This window comes from Macrotis lagotis, chromosome 2, assembly GCF_037893015.1.
Source record: "Macrotis lagotis isolate mMagLag1 chromosome 2, bilby.v1.9.chrom.fasta, whole genome shotgun sequence".
Taxonomy (NCBI): domain Eukaryota; kingdom Metazoa; phylum Chordata; class Mammalia; order Peramelemorphia; family Peramelidae; genus Macrotis; species Macrotis lagotis.
The window spans coordinates 304963065-304986683 of record NC_133659.1 but is presented as its reverse complement, the minus strand read 5'-3'; the positions used below and the strand labels follow the sequence as shown (position 1 = coordinate 304986683).

General features: G+C 35.0%; 1 non-coding gene across 1 annotated transcript; it reads left to right on the top strand.

Annotated features, from left to right (window-relative positions):
* Positions 1 to 547: 547 nt before the first annotated feature.
* LOC141515651 (U6 spliceosomal RNA) lies at positions 548 to 654 on the top strand. Its single transcript, XR_012476412.1, has one exon. It is a non-coding gene; the product is annotated as a U6 spliceosomal RNA (small nuclear RNA).
* Positions 655 to 23619: the final 22965 nt, after the last annotated feature.

Below are 23619 nucleotides of genomic sequence, written 5' to 3'. Positions count from 1 at the left end.
GTGAAATTGTTTTTTCCCTTAAGTATACTTCCATAAAACAGATACTATTTGTGAACTTTCCATATATGAAAGATCTGAGGGGCAGCATGATATAGTAGAAAGAAAGAGAGCTTATGTTTAGAGCCAAAAAAACCTAGGTTGAAATTTGCAATAATGTTTGTAAAGGGTGTGGGTCTTCCTTGGGAAATGCTTACAGTTGGGAAAACACAAGTATTGTTAAAAAATCAAAGGACAAAAACTGTTCTAGCCACTTCGGGGCACAGCATTTGTCCATCTGCATGCAAACAAATATAATCTATATAATAAAATATAAATCGATAAAAGAAGTATGATCAAATTTCTATAATCAGATAAGAAGAGATCACTATGATTTCAGAGTGGAGTGAGAGTCAGGAAAACTTAAGGGAGGAGTTGGATCTTGAATGACAGGCAGAATTTCAGTAGGCAGAGATCAGGGAAAGGCACTGGAAGTGATATAAATGAAAGTATGAAGAAATTATATACAGGGCATAGCAAATAATTCAGACTGATTGAAATAAAGAATAGAGTGCTCGCTTTGGTAGCACATATACTAAAATTGGAACGATACAGAGAAGATTAGCATGGCCCCCGCGCAAGGATGACACACAAATTCATGAAGTGATATAAAGAATAGATAGTAAGAAAGAATTTGAGTTAATGTTGGAAAGATAGCTTAGAATAAAATCATGGAAATCCTTGGATATTCTGTTTATATGGCCTTGCAGCTATTGAAAGCTTCCCTCTCCAATATCCAGACCCCAGTGTCCTCACACTCTCCAAGACTCCAAATGACCACATACTTCCTACCCAGTCTTACTTCAAAGCAGAGCTAGATTTCAACCTCTCCAAATAGAATTCACTGGACATCTGTCAGATTGTAAAAAAAATCAGCTAAATATATAAGTGAGATTTTATAGCCAGTGTATTAATGTTTTCATGTATTAGACTTTTTTGCCTTTTAAAATCTCAACATTAGAAACAATGGAGATTAAGAAAATTCTAAAGGACCAAGCTATGTCATTTGACATGGTAAACATTTTTTAAAACAAAAGGCAAAGAAAATAGGATAAAATTTTAATTTCAAAATAAATTATAATGAAATTTTTATGTCAATTATTGTTCCTTGTGCTTTTATATTAAGTAGAGAAATGAATCTCTAATAGCGGGGTGTTATTCATTAGTAAGTAATGAGGATGATCATGTACATTTCCAAAAATATCTACATTTATATATATATATATATACACACAATATACTATATATATATATATAATGCATTGTGTATATGATATACAATATATATTGTCTGGAATTCATGTAAGTACGTTCTAGACTTAGATGAAGTCTCAGATTTTTTTTTCATCAAGCATGCATCTAAGACTGGTTGAACATAGATGCTCCCTTAGCATTATAGATTAGAGCTGGAAAAGATCTTAGAAGCTCTAAACTCTCATTTCCAGTCATTTCATTTTATAGAAGAGGCATTGAGACTTTGAGAGGTCGGTTGACTTGGTCAGAATCACAGACAATAGTGTTAGGGATAGAATTTGGACCCAACTACTTCTGATTTAAAATAGATGAATGACAGATTGATTGATAGATAAATAGATGTAGAGATAAATAGACAGACAGACAAAAAGACAAATAAAATATAGTTCTCAGGGAGCCTCTTATTTTCCCTCCATAATATATAAACTAGTAATGCACAGAGGATTCTTGGCCCCAGTGGTAAACGTGACACCATAAACTTAATATAGAATAGTTCCCTTTAAACATATAGAGTCTTATCCACCCCTGACTTTATAAAAGTATAAATGTTTCTCATAACTACTTACATTTATATGACATATTCAGATTTGCATTCAAAGCACTTTGCTTGCATTGTTTCATTTGATTTTCCCAATAATCCTTTAGAGTTAGGAGCCATTATCCCATTTTATTATAAGGAAACAGACTCATAGAGACTGATGATATTTATTTTTTCCCCATATTAATTATGTTGTGAAAGAAGAATCAGAAGAAAAGGTACAGAACATGAGAGAGAAAGAAAAAAAATAAAACATAAAACCAACTTTAAAAATTGAAAATAACCTGCTTTGGTCTACATTCAAACTCCATAGCTCTTTCTCAGAATGTGGATAATATTTTCTATCACAAGTCATTTAGAATCTTTGATCGTCATATTGCTAATGAGCAAGATGAGCAAGTCCATCACAACTGATCATCACACGACATTGCTGCTAATGTGCACAATGTTCTTCTGATTCTGCTCACTTCACCTAGCATTAGTTCATGTAATTCATTAAGTATCAGAAGCAGGTTTTCAACTCAAGTCTTCCTCATACCTTTGCCCTCATAAAGTCCTGTGAAACAGACCTCTAGGTTCCATTTTCTGCTCTCCAATAGGTAGAAATTCTGTTTCCCAAGGCAAGTTCCTCAAAATGTGACCTGGGCAAAGAATAGCATAGTCTTTGTCTTCAAAGTACTGGAGACATTTTGGATTTATAAATGTAAAAATTCCGTGTGTGTGTGTGTGTGTGTGTGTGTGTGTGTGGAGAGGAGATAGTTGGATTCAGTAACTCCTGATACCAGTTCAGAGACTGTGAGGATAATAGGAAAGGGAAGAGAGTAGTGCCAGGGGATAGAGAAATCCACCTGTGATTTGACTACTGGTAGGAGGAAACACATTATCATTCTACCTTAATTATTTGAAGTAATTAGTAATTAGTTCATAAGCTCCACTGTTTCTTCCTGATGGAGTTTTTTTGAATCCTTTGAATTTCAGCACCCTGAGACAAAACCCTCATTTCCTCAACTTTGTTATAGTTCTTCTACCTTTTTATTCTACACACAAAAAGAAAATTAAAAAAAATACAGCCTACCTTAAATACTTGAACCTCTATTTTTCCATTGCTTAGCAAGATACTGAATATTCAATTAATTCTCATTATATATTTTTCCTGTGATTTATTGACAGAGTCACAGAAACTCTGGAGTTAACACAGGCTGATAAAACTGCTTTTCATTCACTCAACTTCAGTATTTCTTAGTTCCTTTCATGAAAGTTTTGTTTTCAAGGGCAAATCAGAAATATTGGTTTCCAGATCTTTCTAACTGGTAAGGTGCCAGATTCCACAGCTTTTATTTTATTTATTTTGGAAGGCTGTATCTAAAAGTATGGTAACATTTGAAGTAGGTTGTATAATGAATCAAATTTGGGTTTCCAACTGTATTGGTGGAAAAATAAGAAAATTATAGGACATAAGGCATATTTTAATGTGTTTGAACATAAACCAAGTGCAGTTTTCACAAGCAAATAGAATCTTTTAATCCAAATAGCTAGTAATCTTAAAGATGATGAATTTGAAGGCTGAAGGAATTCGAAACAAGTTCAAAAACATTTAAACAGTTGTGAAATATATTAAAGATGCAATTGTTTCCCTATAAATGATATCTAATGGAAGTACATTAAAATAGGAAACCTCTATGTCAGTGATTTTCTAATGTTTACGATTTCAATTTGTGATTTTAGTAGTGCATCCAAACATATGTATTGGTAACTAAAAGGAATGACTGGATTTGATTGATGCATATCCTTGGATTTTCCCTTTCCAAGTTTGGGGATCATGCAACATAATATTTCCATGAAGTTGATAGATTTTATGCTAAATATGCTAGACCTGTTAACAAGTATTTGAAATCTCAAAGTGTTGAATTCATATGCCTTTTAAAGGGATAGACTGTAATTTCATAGTAAATATTAACTCCAAGAAATGGATCCACAATACTTGCAAATCCTTAAGAAGCTGGTCAAAATATAACTTGGAGGGACAGCTTGGTCATGCAATGAATAGAGCAACAGCCCTAGAGTCAGGAGGACCTGAGTTCAAATCTAATCTAAGAAACTTAATAATGACCTAACTATGTGACCTTGGGCAAGCAAAAACCTCACTACCTTGCCAAAAATAAATTAAAAAAATTTGGAATTATTTAAGAAAATAGGCAAAAATACAATAAAACTAAGTTATTATGTGGCCCACAGGGATCCTTATGTATGGATTAGTGACCACCATCTTTATTTGAGCTCATCATCCTGGATGCATATCAATGAAATAAAAGGTACAGTTCCTATTCCTATCCTGTCCAAATGACAGTGAGATTGTGTGCTTATAAAATAAACTAGAAATTGAGGCAGTTATTCTGATTTTCAAGGAAAACAACAATGAATGAATGAATGAAAAATCAATTATTTATTGACATGATATTTGTAAAATGTCCTGGCACATAGTAGGACTTAACACCTGCTTGTTCCCTTTCCTCATTCACTCCTTTAATAAGCACTCACTGTAAGCCAGTTCCAAAAGTATTGAGGATATAAAGAAAAGTAAGAAAATCCCTACTCTCATGAAGCTTACATTTAAATAGAGGAAGACAAGACACATATAGGGGAATTTGTCTAGGGAATGGGGTTTTGGTGTGGAAAGTCACAATGATAGTGAAAAGTTCAGTTTGGTAGTCAGTGAATGCATCCTTTCTAATAGTAAAGATGTTAACTTACATAGTTCTCAGATAAGGAGATGGAAAGTGGAGGGAGGTAGAGAATGGGAAAAGGGAAGGTCAGAAAATAGTCAAGAAGAAAGAATAAGGTCAAGGCTACTCAGACAAAATAAACTCTCTCCAATCTGTATAACTCTGCTCCAGGACAGAACTTTTTCCAAACCTCTGCCAGGACGTGATCTCTCAGCATCTTGGTGGACGTTGCAGTGATTACAATTTGGAAAATTACCAGATTAAAAACCTAGAAGTTTTGCTGAAATACGAAGATGAACAAAACAGTACTGGAAAATTTTAGACAAGTTTATCGTGTTTATTGCTTTAATATTCCATTGAATGTTTTTATGCATATCAGCCTAAATTTCATAGAGTTAGGAGATACACTAGAGGCATTTTTCTTCTAACCACATGTAGCCTACTTTCCCTTTTTCTCTTGGGTTTCTGTATATTAATGACTTCAGTGCGGGGTGTTTTACAGATAAGTCTACTTCACTTATCTAAACCTAGGTCAGCTGAACACTTGCCAAATCTTAGAACACATTTAACAGTATTAAGACACTGTATCAAAAATATGCATTTGAAAATTAAAAGTATCTGTTCAGAATTGAAATAATTACCAAAGCAACAGGGAAGAGGATAAGCATTAATTAAGTGTTCACTGTACACATACACTCGCCTAAGAGCTGTATAGATATTAAGTTGATCCTCACAAGAGTCCTGAGTTGTAGAGTGCCATTATAAACTGAGAAAAACTGAGGAAGACAGGGTCACATAGCTAATATCTGAGGTCAGGTTCAAGCTTTAGGCCTCTCTCTGTCTCTCTGTAAAGTCTCTCACCCTCAATCTGAAAATGAGTGCTAATGGCATTCACGGTTGGGGAAAGAATCTATACCCATGAACAATGTCTTCTCTCCTCTACACCAATAAGAGTCGATTATAATTTGAGCCAGAATACTTGGGAGAAGTAGATATACACTTCCACTCAACTGAAGACGGTAGTTCATGCATAACATCCATGGAACAAATCTGAGTGGTAGGATGGTTAATTTTAAAACCAGGAGCAATATTCTTTCTTTCTTTTCATGTATATTTACTCATAAATGTGTACACATGTATCACAATGTGTTTATATGTGTGCATACATATATATGCTCATGCTTATTTTTATATATGTTTATGTATATATTTATTTTAGTAACTCATTTTTCAGTCATATTCTTCTTCATGGTGCTATTTGGGGTTTTGGCAGAAATACTGGAGTATTTGCCATTTCCTTCTCCAGCTCATTTTACAGAGAATTAAACTGAGGCAATCAGAGTTAAGTGTCTTGTTCAGACAGCTAGTAAGTGTTTGAGACCAGATTTGAACTCAGAAAGACGAGTCTTCCTAACTCCATGCCCTACCCTCTATCCATTGCCCCACCCCATCCCCCTACCCCCATATAGATATTTATATCTGTCTATAAAGCAGTATTTTTTGTTGTTGCAAAGCATTAGAGAAAAATGGCATTACATTATACACCTATATACATATATGCATACACATGGGAGTTTTTAACATAGCAAAGAACAAAATGGGTTACCTTGAGTAGCTGATAGTGATATGCACAATTAAATGTAAAGATTGAACACTAAGATCTAAAGAGGAAAATAAGACATTTTGGTGGTTGAAAGAACCTGTTCTCTTATTTTTATGTTCTATAATCTCAATCCTGTTTTGCCTTACAACCTGTTGTCAGCACAGTGCTTCTAACATAGCAACCATTTAACAATGCTTCTTGATGGACAAAATCCTTTTATTTTTAATTTTTTTTGCACTTGACAAAAACAACTAACATGCATATTTCCATATAAAAATAAGACAAGATTATCAATGAAATCTTCATTGCATTAAACTTTTTTTAAAAAAGTCTATATATAATGTATAATGCTCAGGTTTCTCTACTTTTTTTTGGAAATCTATTTTGGAATTTCATTCTATACTCTCCTGGGTATTTTTTGAATATTTTATTGATTTTCTTCTCTGGTTTTTTTTGGCAGCACTATTAATTTCTCCCTACCTTAACCTTCCCAAACTTTCCCCATTATCTAAAATGAAAACCAACTCTTAGAACAAATATAGTCAAGCAAAACACAATGATTAATTTGCCTTGTCTGAAAAGGTAAATTACCTTCAGCATTGCACCTTGACCATCACTTCCCTTTGAAGAGGTAAGTACTTCATCATTAGTCTTTTGGAATTGGCATGATCATAGCACTGGTTAAATTTTTTAAGTGTTTAAAAAGTCTTAGTCCTTGTAGAATTTGTTTTCCTGTTTGGTTGCTGTCCTTCATGTCCTAAGAGGAGCAAAGTGACATCACTATCTAAGGGTCAAATACAGTGTGTATAACTGACTGATACTGCTGATCCCACTCTGTGACACTCCACATAAGTCTTCCAAGATTTCTCTGAATCTGTTTTTTTTGTCATTTCTTATAGCACAGTAACGGTCCACTAATATAACTATCCTAATTTGATCAGTCATTATCCAGTTGACAAGAATCTATTTTGTTTCTAATTCTTTGCTGCAACAAGAAATTCTGTTAAAGATGTTTTGGTTTCTGGCTCTTTCCCTTCTATCTGTGATCTCTTTGTGATATTTACCTAGTAATGGTTTATCCAGTTCATAAAGTTTGCACAGTTTAGTGACTTTTGGAGCATTGTTCCAAATTCTCTTTTTTAGAATGACTGGACCTTGTTCATAGAAGCATCAATAGGATATTATTATGTCTGTTGTCCCACAGACCCTTCAGCTATTGTCATCTTTCCTTTTTGTCCTCTGAAAGATGGAAACTCAGGCTTGTTTTAATTTTTTAATTCTCTATTTTACCCAAATTATCTGTTTCTAAGGTGTTACTCTATGTGCTGAAAACATAAAGGCAGGGTGAAAAATAGCTTGTGCCTCAAAGAATTTTATATTCTACTATGACTAGATACATCTTGTAATAAGAAACATTTATAAAAAAAAATTGTGAAGGGAAAGAATACCGACATCCAAGGAATCAGGATGAACTTCTCAAAGGATATGGTACCTGAGTCTAGCCGTGAAGGTAGTTAGAGATGCTTAGATAGCATAGTGGATGGACTGCTAAGCATGAACTGAGGAATATCCGAGTTGAAATCTAGCCTTAAATATTTTCCCTCTGTAGGTAATTTAACCTTTGTTCAAATTTTCTCAATTGTAATATGGGAATAATAGTAACATCTACCACTCAGATTTGTTTTGCAGATCAAATAATATAACAATATTTATAAATCCCTTAGCAGAGAAGACTAATTATCTAGGTTCTGGCTATTATTATATTCTTATTAAAAAAGTAGGGTTAGCCTCTGCAAAGATATAGATGCTTGCCTAATTTTGGAAGTGGAAAATGGATCAGTTTCTCTAGAATAATGTGAAATAACATGAGGATAGTAGATTAGAGGCAAATTAATAAGGACATTCAATGCCAAGTGGAGGATCTTTTTCCTTTTTAAATTTCAATGACAATAGGGAGCCATTGAAAACCCTTGAGCAGGGAGTGATGTGGTCAGTCTTGTGTGTTAGGAAGACTATTTAGGCAGCTCTGTACAGTATAGAACAGAGGCTCAGACATAGTAAATAAAGAGCTTCTTCCTATTTATAAAGCCAGTTAATGACAGGTCAGAGATAGAACCTCCGTCCTCCGCTCTCAAGTCAGTATTAATTCTAGACCCTGCACTGTGTCTAGAATGTCTATGAGTAGAGGTGGGATGGAGAAATTCACTCTGTAAAATTCCCAAGATTACTTTTTACTTGGACAAACTATATTAATGACTTTGTGTTACCTTCTGATGGCAGCTACCTGGCAGGGGCTCAAATATACCCAATGCACATATGGAAATAGAGATAGTATGAATAAGCAGCAGAATTATTTTATGAACAGGATTCTCAGTACCTTTTTGCTTGAAAGCATTAATAAATCTGTTCTGCAGAAAACCTCTGTCCTGATACAATACTTTCCCTCAAGGTAATGAGGACTCTTTCCTCATTTATTACTTGTCTAAGCTTTAACCTCTGCAGTGTCCCCTGAGTTAACTTACAATTCAGGTTTTAGTGTGATGATTTATGTATCAAGTTATTAAAAATTCAGTGTAAAATATACTTTTCACTCAATATTCCCTAAAGTGATTTTGGCTGGGACGTTTTTACCCAGAGAATTTTGGGGAAACCTGAAGTTTGAGGCACTAATATTAAGGAAATACCAGACTATGTTCTCCTATTCTATTTCAACATGATTCAAAAATTTTATCCTCTGCATCTGTACAAAGGAGGAAAAAATAAACAAAAGAACCAAAAATCAAATATAAAAAAAAAATTTGTTTTAACTGAGTTGGAAAACCAATCCTCTTTTTTGAGTATGAACCACTGAAAATGTTCTCTCTATTGTTTTGAAACTGACCTCTTGACTTTTGGGCTGGAGAATGGAGTCAAACAAGCATCCCCAAAGTTATCTTTGTAAAAAAAAAAAAAGATTCCTTTCTGATGCTGTCTCCCTACACTTTAAAAAAAGAAATATAAAGGCATTTTAGAGACAAAGCATATTAGTACCAGTTATCTAGATATTTGACACTAAAGTGTTTTTAGTTTGATCTGAATGACTCAAATCACTGCCTCAGTATTCCACTTTGCATGTATAGATATGGATATGAGAGCATAGCAAATGAATATTTTATGTTTAGAATGCTACAAAGATGATTTTGCCCATTACTTTAATATATTCAGGGTCTTCATTATGTGCATATTCTTTTTTTTTTTAGGTTTTTTTCAAGGGCAAATGGGGTTAAGTGGCTTGCCCAAGGCCACACAGCTAGGTAATTATTAAGTGTCTGAGACCGGAATTGAACCCAGGTACTCCTGACTCCAGGGCCGGTGCTTTATCCACTAAGCCACCTAGCCATCCCCTGTATATTCTTTTCATTAGTGCAGAATGCAATCCGTCCAGGACTCCTTAACCTGTGTGACTGTTGTCCATGTCCTTCCATGAATTTTCTAAAAAAGAATCCACCCACATTCTTAGATTTTTTAAGACAAGATGGTCTTATCCTGAGATTCACAGACACACAAGCGGTTCATGAACGTATCCCAAAGAGTCTGAACTTGGATGGGGAAAATTTAGTTTTTATCTAAATTTTTAATTACTTCAAAGTGAACTTTATTATTTCTATCAAGGGTGAATGTAGACTAAAAAGCATTATTTTGTGAAAGGATCCATGGACTTCCCCAGATTGCTAAAAATGTCCTGTAACACAAAAATGGGCAAGAATTTCGAGTTCATGTTTTTGGTCTTTGTTTTTGTTTGTTTGCTTGTTTTAGCATTGCAGAGGCCAATACAATGTTAGAAATAACAACTTTTTATTTCTTGCTTTGAATATCACTGACTTTTTTAATAAAACAACTATTTCTTCTATAACAGGCCACTTCTTAAATGAGTCTTCATTCAGATCGCATGGCAACTTGCTAGTGTCCATTCTGTTTATGTCATTCTAAAATCACATACACAAGTCTTGAAGACAGAGTCAATTCTTAGTTGATTTCTGTTTTCCAATGTCGATGAAGCAAATTGATCAGGGAATTTTAGGGTCCTAGATTTAGAGCTCTTGGAGATGGATGGGGGACATTCAATCCAATCTCCTCATTTTATTATTTTTATTTTATTTTCCTGAACTTGACAAGCAGTAATAAACATATGCAATTTTTGTAGGAAGAACAGAAAAAAAAGCGAAGAAGCACAGAGAAGGACAGAGGTGAGTGGATCACAAGTTAAGAATCTCTGATCTACAGTGAAATAGATTAAGCTCAGAAGAAACTGTAGTAAATAACTATAGTGATCTAATGTTTGATTAACCCAAAGTCTCCAGATTCTGGAATAAGAACTCACTATTTGATAAAAACTGGAAAATAATATGACAAAAGCTAGGCCTAGATGCACATCTCATACCCTATACTAAAATAATGTCAAAATAACTACAGGAATTAGACATAAAAAGTGATATCATATAGCAAGGAATAATTTATCTCTCAGATCTATGGAGAAAGTAGAAGACATAAAGAGTGAGATAAAAGGCAAAATGATTAATTTTGATTGCATTAAATTAAAAAAAATTGCACAAATAAAATCTATGCAACAAAGATAAAAAGGAATGCTAAAAGCTGAGAAGTATTTTTCAAAGCTGATGTTTCTGATAAAGGACTAATTTCTAAAATGTATAGAGAATTGAGTCAAATTTATAAAACTACAAGTTGATAAATGCTCAAAGGATATGAACAGGCAGTTTTCAAATGAAGATGTTAAAGCTATCTATAGTCATATTATTGATTTGAGAAATGAAAATTAAAATAATTCTGCAGCACCACCTCATACCTCTCATATTGGTTAAAATGACAAAAAAAGGGAAAGCATCAATATTGGAGAAGATGTGGGAAAACTAGGGCATTAATGTATTGTTACTGGAGTTGTGAATTGATCCAACTTTTGTGTAGAACAATTTGGAGCAATACCCAAAGGACTAATGATTTATCACAGTAATAATATCACTACTAGGTATTATTATTATAAGATTATAAAAAAGGAGGAAATACCTACATGTACAAAAATATTTATAGCAGCTCTTTTTGTAGTGGCACAAAAATTAGAAATTGAGGGGATGCTTATCAGCTGAGGAATAGATAGCCAAATTATGGTATATGAATATGATGGAGTACTAGTGTTTTGTAAGAAATCATGAGTGTGTGGACTTCAGAAAAGCCTGGCAATTCTTGAATGAACTCATTCTGAGTGAAGTGAGCAGAACTGAGAGCATTGCACACACTAATGCTGTGTGATGATCAAATATGATGGCCTTAGCTCCTCTCAGCAGTACAGTGAACAAGGACAATCCTGAGAGATCAATTATGGAAAATACTATAGATATCTAGAGAAAGAACTACAGAGTTTGAATATAGAGAAAATCACACTATGTTTACTTTTTAAATTTTGTTTTATTGTTTTTTCTTTCTTTCTTGGGTTTTTCTTTCCCTAGTTCTGGTTCTTTTGTCCCAACTTGACCACCATAGAAATATGTTGATCTTTATTGTACATGTGTAACCCATATTGGATTACTCATAGTCATGGGAAGAGGGGAGGAAAGGGAGGGAGGTAGAAAATTTGGAAATCAAGTTTCCAAAAAGATGAGTGTTGAAAACTATCTTTGCATGGAATGGGAAAAAAATGGAATAAAATAACAGTCACAAATAAAAAATCTCTGATCTAATATAATCCTTTCATTTTATAAATGAAGAAATTGAGGACTAACAAGATGAAATGAATTGTCTATGGACACATAGGGAGTAACAGGCAAAGGTGGAGTTCAAATTCAGTTGCTGTGATTCTGGCATTTACTGTGTCAAATTTAGTGCTCTCTCTACTGTCTCTTGTGTTTCTAAATAAGTACTTTCCTGTGAAATATTGAATGCTCTGTTTCTGCTTCTTATATCCTGACTTGGACTCTGATTTATGGACACCATAGAGCTAGTGCTAAAATTAGGTGCTTTTTGCTCGATAAAGTCTTCTCCAGTCCATGGGCTTTGTTTGCGAAGGTGATAACTTTTTGTTTATGTGCAGTTATTGACACAAATGGCAAATTATTAGTGTGATAAATCAGATCTCACTAATCAAATCAAGGCCCTGCCAATGTCCTACCCATTTTTTTGAATTGTCTTTACCTTTTTATGTTACCGATACACATTCTTCTTTTGACCCCTTTCATGGAGAGAGAGGAAAAAAATGAAAACTTCTCCAGATTAACTTTCTGAACTTTTTCGTTGTGAAATATTAATAGAAGGCAACAGGGCAAGCAAAGATCTTGGAGTGATGGAGGGCTGGCGGTATTATTTTCATGGATTGTAGAGCTGAATGCTTCAGGCTTAAAGTAGAGTTGGGAGAGCGTTAAGGGTGAGCCGTAAAAATAAAAGTAAAGTCTTGGGTAGTCACTCTCCAGTACCATTGAGTCTCTTGGAAGTGAGTCTTGACACTTCTCAAATGCCCATTATTTACTCAGCTGCAGACTTCTGTGGTTTTCAGACCCAAAGAGGGATAAAACTTCCACCGACTTGGAGAGGTCTAATTCTTTTTTCTCAGATGCCTTATGGCCCCTTTAGCCACTAAATTAACTTCTGTCAGACTGGAGACCAGAGAAAGACAGAACAAATATATCTTATGTGATGCCCTTTGGTAGGGGGAAATATCCCTCCCATTTGATGGTTCTCTAAAACACTGAATGATCTCCAGGGGTTTAAAATACAGGTTTCGTTTTGAGTTTAGAGAAAAAAGAGAGCTGGTGATGATTATTTTCTCTAGGGATTATTTCAGAGTAACCATCAATTAGTTTTCATTTAATGCTTACCTATGCTTAACACAAAAACAATTAAGCAGACATGGTCCCTACCCTCAAGCACTCAGAGATGATAATTGAATAAAAACAAATGTGGAAAGACAGGCACAAATACAACTATAGACACATTAGAGGCACCTTTGTAGGAGGGTCTATGATCTGTAGGAAAATCGGACACAATAGTCCTACTCTTCAATGTTCCATGAGAAACATTGCCCCAGAACAGGTCATCTTTTTCTTAGGGTCTTTAAAATTTAAAAAGAAGCAATACACACACACACACACACACACACACACACACACACACACACACACACAGACACAGGTACATTTATATTTCAATATGACTTTATTTGTAATCCTATGTATTTTATTTTAGGCATTTAAAAAACAAACCATGAATTCCTTTGTCCTTTGCCTCCCCCCCCCCCCAGAACACAGTATAGTACTATAGTATAGTATTTTTGGCAAAAAAATCCCAAATGGGTCACAGAGTTGGACATGACTAAACTGACTCAACAAAAACTAAGTGTTTATTGACTGATTGATTGGGTCATTAATTTTTTTTTTAAATAATGATTTTTTAAAAATTTTGAGTCATTAGACTGACAAAAGGATCCATGAAACAACTTCAAAAAAACAATTAAGACCTTCCTAGAACAATATAATGCTATCTTTGACATTATATTCAGAAATGGCAAATTATGGGTGATCGAGTTAGGGATGAAAATAGTTTTTTACATTTTTAAAAACTGTAAACCTTTTTAAAAGAAGTCATATTTTGCCAATGCTTGGTCTATCTGATTAGATGACATTATCAATGTCAATCAATAAGAATTTGTCTTAGACCATGTTGTAGATTTGGAGGAGGCAAAACCAAACCAAACCATCTCAGCTCTTTAAGCTTACTAAAAAGAAAGAAAGCTTACTTTTTTTTAAAGGCATTGGGAGTGAAGTGACTTGCTCAGGTAGTAACTATTCATAACCAAACTTGAGTCTTGACACTTGAGTCTGATTTTAGGACTCATGCTTTATCCCCTGAACCACTTAGCAACTTATCTTCTTTCAGAGGAGGAAACAAAAGGTATATATATATATATATATATATATATATATATATATATATATATATATATATATATATATATATTGAATGTTTCCTAAAAGTCTTAATGAAGTGTTAAGCCTCAAGCTCCCCATTTATTCCATGATTCCAAGAAGCTTTAATAATTTAAAACTTTACTAAGACCTTTAAGACATCCAGTTTGAGGAAGTATAAAATATATATAAACTATAAAAGATAAGATAATTTTGAGGTTGTCAGTCAAGATATTGGAAAGCTTCCTTCTCTTTCTTTCCAGACAAAAATCCTGCTTTGACAAGATCTAAGAAAAGGTCTGCCTTTTTAATCCTTAAATTATAGAAAGTTAGAGTCAGAAGGAAACTCAGACATTATCTAGTCTAGTCTCCCACTTGGTGAGAAATACCCTCCACAGCCTCTCTGACATACAGCCATCTAGCATCAGTTAAAATACCTCCTGGGAGGGCGAACTCACTATCTCCCTCGGCAGACTATTGCAATGTCAGACAGCTCCATTTGTTAGAAAGTTTTCCTTTATATGTAGCTGAAGCATGCCCCTATAACTTTCATCTACACGCACCAGTCCCCGCCTGCAAGAACAATATAGAAAGCTGTTCTCTCTTCTGTATGACAGTCTTTCAAGTCCTTAAATAGCTGAATTTGTCTCCCCTTAGTTTTTCTTTTTTTGTTAAACTAACCAGATTTAGATCCTCATAGGACATGGCTTTCCTTTCTCTGGATGTATGTAGTTTATCAGTGTTTCTTTTAAAATATAGTGCCCAGAACCAGACACAGGGAGGTTGGACTAGAGAAGGATATACAATAATTCTCTTTTACACTGAATGCTACACTTCTATTATGGTGGTCCCCGATTGGAAGATTTGCTTAAAATATCTAATCATGTATCTGGTTGATATTAAGTTTATTAGATTTGACCTGGTCTCCAAGGGCAGAACTGAGTATTAGAAGGTACAAAGAGTCAATTGTTAAGCTTGATATCAGGGAAAAATTCTTCCTTGTTATGGGAACCATTCCTTAGTGAAATGGAATGCCTCAGGAAGCAGTGGGTTCTCACATTGGAAGACTTCAGGCATAGGCTAGATGAACACTTCTCAGGCACATCAGAAAAGAAAGTCTTTTCCACTTTTCTTTTAAACAAAAAAAAGGAATTTTGTTATTTCCATCCCACTATATGGGAGATTGCATTATAGTAAATTTTTAGCCCTGGGCCAAATTTGAAATTCACAGACTCTGTTATGAGGACATACATTTTTATGACTGACTTCTTAGGTTTAGTGAAGTTTCAGAAAATCTTTGAAGAAGAAATGGGAAGATACTTCACAGATAGGGAGTAAAAATACATCTCTGTCTTGTCAAGAAAAGTCATAATTTTAAATAACTGGACTGGTAAATAGCTTCATATCAATATGGGTACACAGGAGACTAGGTGCAGAGAGATATGGTAGAAATCAGGCAGAGGGTGGCCTTTACTAAGGGTCATACATTATTATAAGATGAAATAGTAGGATTTGATAGGAAAGGATTTGGTTTCAAATCCTCCCTTAGTACTTTATATGATAGTGCATAAACCTCTTTCCCTTTTATTATGGTCCAGGCTTAACTTAGGCTAGTTGAATGATTCAGTGTTGGAATGGAATGCAAGAAAATTTCAGTGGACCATTCAATGCAGTAAAAATAATTTTATTACCAAGAAATTTTAAATAGAATATTGTTTCTAAAGTTACCAAGATGGTAATTCAGATAGTCTACATTTCTTTCACATTCAAGATGGCAGCTGGTCAAATTGGATGAGACAGACCTTTCTGCAGGGCAATGAGAGCTTGCTTAAAACTTCAAACATTAGGGGTGGCTAGGTGGCATAGTGGATAAAGCACGGGCCCTGGAGTCAGGAGTGCCTGGGTTCAAATCCGGTCTCAGACACTTAATAATTACCTAGCTGTGTGGCCTTGGGCAAGCCACTTAAACCTGTTTGCCTTACAAAAACCTAAAAAAACCCCCAAGACTTCAAACATTAGTTTTGCAAAGATGGGATGGTTTGTATAAGGCAAGGGACTTGAAGAACTCCTAGCCTATAGTGTCTATTCCCTCTGAATCAAAATTTTCTCATTCACAAAATGAAGGAATGGGATTGGAGAACTTTTGCTGATCCTTCCAGCTCTCAGTCTACAATCCTAGTGCCATTTGCATTTTAGAGAATGGACATTGACCTCCAGTTCTGTCACTTACTAGCTGAGTGGTTCGACTTTTGACTCCATGAGCCTCAGTTTTCTCAACCAAAAACTGAGAATGATTGTGTTTGTTATTATCTTCAAAATAGAAGTGTTGCTGATCAATCAACAACAATTTTATAAGCCATTGTTATAAGCCACAATGACTAAGCTCTTGGATTTAAGAAAGGTGATGAACAATAATGGATAGTGGATATGGACACATTCATTTAAAAAGTAAATATTTATTGTGATAATTGAGATTTCAAAAGGCGGAAGTGAGATTGAGGGCATTCCAGCATGGGAAACCACCGATGTAGACATAGATAGAAAACAGAATGACGTATATTGGATTGAAGAGTGTATAAAGGGCAATAATATGAAATGAGCCTGACAAAATATTGCTTATCTATATTCATAAAACTAGGTGGTACCATAGTGCACAGAGCATTTGTTCTGAAGTCAAGAAGACATCTTCCTGAGTTCAAATCTCACCTCAGACTCTTACCACCTGGGTGACCCTGGGTAGAATAGTTAAATGCTTGTCTCAGTTTCCTCATCTGTAAAATGAACTGGAGAAGGAAATGGCAAGTATCTTTGCCAAGAAAACCCCAAATCGAACAACAGCATAGACTTGACTGAAACAACTGAACGACAACAATAGTACATGGGGGAGACTCCAGTTTCTTCAAGGTAAGACTTTTCTAAATTGTACAATTTCCAGGTATCAGACCAGAAATGAGCTGATTGCTTGCCATTTAGAAAATAACATTAGAATGGTATCTTCTGGTGGTGAGGGTAGTGCTTGTTTCACTCATTATCTTTGCACCCCAAATGCCTAATCATAGTTCTTGATCTTTAGTTAGCTCCTTAAAAAAATCACCCTAGTTATGTTTAGAGACACCATCCTTGAATGATAGACTAAAGATTAACTAAATTATTGGCCCATAGCATGAGAGTTTGGATAATAAGGTTTAGTGCAGTTGTGATTTGTGCCAGTGAAGAGTATATCCATTCTGTTAAACAACTGGAATTTTGTTGTATTACTCTCATGTCCTCATGGGCTCCACAATGCTTGCCAATGCATTTTTTTTAGATTTTGTTTGCACAAAGTGAAGTAGAAAATGAATGGAAGTAATTATCTAGAAAATTTGGATCAAAATGTTTTTGTTCCAAATAACCATATTTGCAGCTAATACAATTTGCTTGAAATATTGAGATGAATGAATCCATGCTCTATTACCCTGTATGTATATGGGCACATAATGTCACATCAGTCTCATTTCATGTTATTGCCTATTATTCATTTTTTCATTCCAGTAACACTGGTCTTCTGACGATTCTCCATGAGGGCATCCTATTCCTGTCTCTATATTTGTATAGGTGGACTGGAATGCCCTTGATCTCACCTCTGTCTCCAGAAATCTTGAGCTTCCTTCAATGCATACCCCAAGTGTTGTCTCCTACATGAGATCCTTCTTGATGGCATCTTTCAGATGAGACTTTGAACTTACATAAATGAATGAATGGCAAACATTAACAATACTTCCTATATGTTAAGCAACATGCTAAATACAAAATTTCATATATGTATGTATATATATACATATACATGTATCTCTATCTCTATCTCTATCTCTATCTCTATCTCTATCTCTATCTCTATATCTATATCTATAGCTAGATAACAGTTTTTGTTCTCAGGGAGCTGGCACTCTAATTAGGGAAAACAACACTTGTAAGAGAATTCAGTTTCAGTACTCACTACTTATAGGAGAATATATTATATATATTTTTTCCAGTACATTGTTGTAAGCTCCTTGATGTCAGAAGGTGTTTTTTTTATCTCTAACATCTGAGGTCAGAGTTAATAAATATTTGTTTATGAATTGGGTAACTGAGACATCCAGATGGTGAAGTGATGAGAATGTGAGGATTTGAAGGAGGATGGTTTAATTTCAATTTCTGCCTCAGACGACTGTGATCTAGGATAAGTCACTTAATCTCTCTTTGCCTCAGTTTCATCATAATTAAAAATAGGAACAATAATAGCCACTATGTTACAGAAGCATGAAGATAAAATAAGTTATTATTATGTAGGGTTTGCATATTTTCTATTTAGGTACATGCATTTGTTCTATATAGGTAATATGCATTTGTCTAAATGTGAATTCCAAAGAGTCAGGAATAGATATTTCTGTAATTTTTGTAAGGAAGAATGTTATTTCAGTCTTGAGAGCAACAGAATATTGGGGATATTAGAATGGCTGCTCAGCTCTCCTCAGAATGGTAATATCAGACTAGAATTTTTTTAAAAAAATATTCTCCTGACCATGGCTAGTTTAAGGGGTATCTAGGTGTTGTGGTGGTCTTGGAATCAGGAGGACATGAATTTGAATCCAGTCTCAGACAACTTGACACTATACTTATGTGACCTTGGTTAAGTCATTTAATCTTGATTACCTTGCATCTAGAACCATCTCCAGTCCTCCTGATTTTTTAAAATTTTTTAAAATTTCTTTTAGTTTTTTCAAGGCAATGGGGTTAAGTGGCTTGCCCAAGGCCACACAGCTAGGTAATTAAGTGTCTGAGGTCAGATTTGAACTCAAGTGCTCCTGACTCCAGGGCTGGTGCTCTAGGCACTGTGCCACCTAGCTGTCCCTGAGTCCTCCTGATTCTTATCTAGCCACTGGACCCAGATGACTCTGGAGGACAAAGTGAGGCTGGTGACTTAGCACAGCTCCCCCTCACTCAAATCTAATTCATGTGCTTGTCAACTCATTACCTCCTTGATCTTCTGATTATCTTTGAGAACAATGGACAAACATCATCATTAATCTAGGCGGTAATGGTTTTTTTTAAATTGATACTCTGTTTTTCCAAATACATATTATGAAAGTTTTTCCACATTCATCCATATGCTTATGTATATTTTTAAGTTACAAATTTTCCTTCCACCTCTTCCCACCCCTCTCCTCTCAGTGGTGAACAATCATGTTAATATTGTATATACATGCTTGTGTTAAACATGTTTACAGATTAGTCATTTTTGATATGAGGAATTAGGATTAAGGGAAAGAAATATGTAAGATATATATATATATATATATATGCATATATATTTTAAAGTGAATCTATTATTCATCAGTTCTAATGCAATCTAATTTTTCTTTGGTCATAAATTTCTCCCCTTTCCATCGATCTGAAAAATATTGTATTTCTTGGTCTATTAATTTATCTATAGTATCAAACCTTATGTCTAAATCCTGTAACCATTTTGATCTTATTTTGATATAGGGTGTGAGATGTGGGGCTATGCCTGGTTTTTGCCATACTATTTGCCAGTTTTCCCAACAATTTTTGTGAAATAGTGAGTTTTTCTCTCAGAAGCTGATGTCTTTGGATTTGTCAAACAATAGATTATGGTAGTCATTTACTATTGTTTGTGTTGAACATATCGTAATCCACTGACCCACTACTCTGTTTCTTAATCAGTACCAGGCAGTTTTGCTGACTGCCACTTTAGAGTTTAGGTTTAGATCTTGTAGAGCTAGGTCACCTTCATTTCCATTTTTTAATCAGTTCCCTTGTTATTCCTGACCTTTTGTTGCTCCAGATGAATTTTATTATTTTTTTCTATTTTGGTAACATACTTATTTGGTACTTTTATTGACATGTCATTGAATAAGTAATTTAATTTGGATAGAATAATTATTTTTATTATATTAGTTCCACCTAACCACGAGCAATTGACATTTTCCCATTTATTTAGATCTGGCTTGTTTTGGGTGAGAAGTGCTTTATAATTGTTTTCATATAGTTTCTCGGTTTGTCTTGGGAGGTGCAAGGACCTTTTAAGTTCAGGTTATTTTCCTGTGTGCTATATTTTAAAGAAGAAGGAGTAACCCAAACTTATACCCTTAGATTTGACCTCTTCATACAAAATTCTAGTAACATTAAATACAGAATTCTGTCACAAGTAGTTAGAGTGAATAAATCTCCTTAAATAGATAGCTAAGAGAAACCAGAGACTTTATATCAGTTATATAATACATATAGTAAATCAACTCTCACAAAGGAGGAAAGATATTTGAGTATTTTAGGAGGAGAGAGAGAGAGAGAGAGAGAGAGAGAGAGAGAGAGAGAGAGAGAGAGAGAGAGAGAGAGAGAGAGGGGATTGGGGGTGGGGGTGTTTCTCTCTGAGCCTGCCAATTGTTTTTTTCTGTTTTTCTCTCCCAAGAGGAATTCTGTCAATATTAGAAAGTGGAAAGTTTCCACATCCCATATTTTCATGACAATTTGAGTGCATTTCAAATATGAAGCACTGAGTCATCATTATTTTCTTCAGCAATGTAGAGAGTCTCAGATGCACCAGACTTGGGTGGGTCAAATTACACACACACACACACACACACACACACACACACACACACACACGCACACACACACACACATACTTGCGGAGAGACAACTGAATGCCCCTTATTTTAGTTATTACTATCATCATTACTATTGCTCCACATTTATTTTGGTGTTTCTGATTTCCCCAGGTGAGACACCTAGGCTCCCTAACCCTCTTTGCTCTTCTTTGAGCTTAGCCTTTTCTATCTGCCTCTCCTTCTGCAGCCCTCCAGTTCAGATCTCTCCTTGTGTCTTTGTTCACTTCAGGGAGCTCGGTGACTTTCAGGTCCCCTACCATATGCTCTGCCAGGAAGGCCATCACTGAGATTGATTTTAGATTCTATTGACTTGTGGCAAAATCCAAGTGGAAAAAAGCAAGTATTTGTTGAATACAGATCATGAAAATAAGCCTCCTAGAAAACTTGAAACTCTATTTCTTTGTGAGAGAAAGAAATAAAGAAAAGGAGGGGGACATGAAGGGAGAAAGACACTCAATGTGAAACCCTAAGGAAAGCGACAAATTGGGAACTGGTGCCTCTGCAGGGGTAGCTGTCATCGCCAGCCAATTCCTTCTGGAGCTATCAGCTAGAGGCATAAACAGAAAACCAGAATAAATTATGAATCATTACTTATTCCCTTTCAACAGAATCAAAGGGAAGGAAATGTAATAAATAAGGTTCCAATTAGGATGCTGCATTGTCCTCTACTCTGGCCCAAGCTTGCACATTCATAGACTTCAAACTCCCAAGTTTTGCTCTGTTTCAACCTGCCCTCCTCTGAGCCCATCCGTTTCAATTTTATTACTGACAGAACAACATCTGTGTTTTCTCCCCTTTTACCTTTGTTCTTGAATTAGCCTTCAGAAATTACATAGAGAGGATTTCACAACCTCCTTGGAGATAAAACATTTCATTTCGTGATCAGGGTAGGCATTCTATTTAAAAACCAAATCCAAAACCAAATTGATTCTGAATTTTGAAATCCAGTTATTTTTTTATCAGTATCTTTTAGACCCAAGTTCTAAAATACCTCTGCATTCAGGAATAAGGTTATTTGTCAGAATGTTGAATCCAAATCTGGAATGACTCTAGATTCTTTAAAGTAGCTCCTTAAAAATCAACCAAAGATATAGCAATTTCAGAAACTAGACAGAATAGGTGGAGTTGACTGTGGGATTGGAGGGCACCAAAGTGACAGAATGTGGCACTGGATTTTAGTGGGTGGGGGGAGTCTCTCATTTTTTTCTTCCTTTTTTCACTTTTCTATGTTTTACCATTCTTGAACCCACGTTTTCCAATAAACTATGATCTTTTAAGTTCTTTGCTTCAGAGGAGTTGAATGCTGACTGCTTCATTTAAAAAAATATTTTCACATTTTTATTTCTAGTGCCTCATACAGAGTAGATATTTAATAAATGATCATTGAATTTAATTTCAAAGTTTTGATCCCCATGAGTGAATCATATTATCTGGTCAGATAGTTAGAAAATTTTCCTGTCAATGTAAACATATTTCCCAGAATCCCTTTTCTCTCACTCCCCTTCTCTCTCTCTTTTTCTCTCTGTCTTTTTCTCTTGGTCTCAGAATCTTTTCTCCCCATCTCCTTTCATGAACCAGAATCTCTAGGTCAAGAGATTTTAACCTTACTTAAATCATGAGTCTCTTTTGCAGTCTGGTTAAGTCTATGAACCCCTTCACACAATCATTTTTAAACCTTTTTCATAATTGAAGAAAATGTTAAATTTCAGTGAGAGGTTGATGAAAAAAAATTGTAACATTAATTTCCCCATTAAAGTTTGCCTAGCCCTTGAAATTTAACTACAGACCCCAGGTTAATAATCTCTGGTCTAGGCTGATCTAGGGTTTTTAATATTTAAAGAATTATTTAAATGTAATATTTTAACCTCATAGCAACTTTGATTCAATTCATTTTTGTCTTCAACTAGAATTTTATTCCATAAAAATCTCCAAATATTGCTAGTGTTTAGCTCATGCCTCATTTTCCATTAAGATATCTCCTTCCTTGCTCCACAGAAGCACAAGGAAATACTGACACATTAAAATTTAGTATATCTTTACTGCAAAACACCAGAAAGATAATAAAATACAATATTGAGATTCCCTAAGCAGCTGTGCACCACTCAGATAAAAAGGTCATATATTGCCATGCCCAGAAGTCATCACCAACTCATTAATGACTTAGTACACACATTAACTTTTTCCAAGGGGACTACCTCCCAGAAGTCATTGGTAGAGGAGAGTTATCTTTCATTTCAATCCCCAACCCACTCTGGATCTCTCCATCTATAGTTGTAAATAGGGTAAAAAGGGAAAGCCTCACTTCAAAATTCCAGTGGCACCACAGATTTGGCTGTTGATTTCTGACTTATCATCAGTTGAATTTGGGGACTGAAAGGTCATTGGGTTCCTTTAAGATTTCTCTGACATCATATGGTGGTTTCTTGTGGTTCTGGTTGTCTTGTGATTGACTATGGTTCCTGGATGTAACTAGGTAGAGCTCTTCATATTTTCCAGAACAGTAAGAACGCATCTTGCTTAAACATCTATTTCTGATTCTGAGCTACATGGGTGCTCAATGAGAGGAGGGAAAAGAACATCCCTTTCCTGAGTCATTGTCCATTCCTCATTATTTAGCATTGTTCCCTGGTCCAAGAGGGGGGTCTTAGTCTAGCATGGCTCTGGCATACCCCATCAAACAAGTCAATATATCCTTTTAAAGTGCTCCATCAGGGCGACATTTCACAACGTCCTGCGGCTTTTGATTTCCAGGCACTTTGATTCTGCTCCCAGTGCAGATAGTCTTGATAGAAAGTCAAGACTCTGTATGGAAAATTCCTTTTTTCTAGTTAGGATCTGTGAGCTGAATGCATAAACATAATGGAAT